This window comes from Myotis davidii, unplaced genomic scaffold (genome assembly GCF_000327345.1).
Source record: "Myotis davidii unplaced genomic scaffold, ASM32734v1 scaffold81, whole genome shotgun sequence".
NCBI lineage: Eukaryota > Metazoa > Chordata > Mammalia > Chiroptera > Vespertilionidae > Myotis > Myotis davidii.
In genome coordinates, this window is record NW_006291554.1 from 709,323 (window position 1) to 710,541 (window position 1,219).

The 1,219-nt window shown below is 51.7% G+C and overlaps 1 protein-coding gene across 1 annotated transcript in view; it reads right to left on the bottom strand.

Annotated features, from left to right (window-relative positions):
* Positions 1-1,219, bottom strand: part of ITGA9 (integrin subunit alpha 9) — a 257,076-nt gene that overhangs the window by 252,186 nt on the left and 3,671 nt on the right. The gene's annotated exons all lie outside the window — the stretch shown is intronic.

Sequence of the window (1,219 nt, forward strand, 5' to 3'; positions counted from 1 at the left end):
CGGCCATGCCTCTGTCAGAATCCTGACCTCCAGCCACCCGGACTTCAGATGGGTCAGCTTCTCCCTCCTTCCCATGGGAAGGCGACAAGCTTTCTGGCCCTCCTGGGGCCCAGGGGTCCAGCCAGGGTCAGGCCACTGGGGCTGGAGGAATGTAGAGGCTGGGAGAGGGTCCAAGGCGGCTTGTGACAGAAACCAAGACAAACAGCGCGGTTGGGGACCCTCCGCAGGAGCTACGATGCTTTCTGGTGTGGAGGCTGTGCGATGCTGGCAACAGCATCCAGCTGCTCCCCACTCCCCGCTCCCCGCCAGGGGCTGACGGAGCTGACGGGGAGATGCGTAACTTGTGCTGAGAAGGAAGGCGGGATGCAGATGAATGGCCTCTGCCATGGAGAAGTTTAACACACAAGTGGGCTCCAGGAGAGGGGACGGAAACATTTTGCCCAGATCCTTAAGGAGAACCTGGTTCCCCTGCGATCAGATATATATAAATCCCCATTTACAGCTTGTGGCCCAAAGGGAGCCCTCAATGAATGGCAGCTAGAGTTTTTTCCCCTCTTGATATTATGCTTCTATAACAAAGAGCATTGGCCGTGGCCAGGTAGCACAGTTGGTTGGAGCATCCTTCCAATATTCCAAGGTTACAGGTTCGATCCCCGGTCAGAGCACATATAAGAATCAACCAAAGAATGCATAATTAAGTGGAACAACCAATCAATGTTTCTCTCTCTCTCTCTCAAATCAATAAAATAAAAATCTTCAAAGTAATAACATGTATTTCATCCTATATAATAAAAGGGTAATATGCAAATTGTCCCCTCGACTGGGAGTTGGACAAGAGTTCAACCAGGGGGCGGGGCCAGGCCGCCAACCTCCTGTATCCCCTTGCCCCAGCCAGACTGGCCCAATCAGCCCAGATCGGGGTGGGCTGGCCGGACCCAACCTGTGCACAAATTTGTGCACCAGGCCTCTAGTATAAATATAATAGCATGCAGGAATAAAGAAGAATGAACACCTGATACACAGAACATGGATTAATCTCAGAAGTTTTATTTTGAGTGAAGGGGGCCTAACACAAAAGAGTGCACGCTGTGGGGTTCCATTGGTACAAAGTTGTAGAAAAAGTAACCCATGGTACCACTGTGCATCACAGTGGCTGCCTCAGGCGGGCGGGAAGCTGCCTAGAAGGGAGCAGGAGAGAACTCTTTGGAAGGACAGAAAC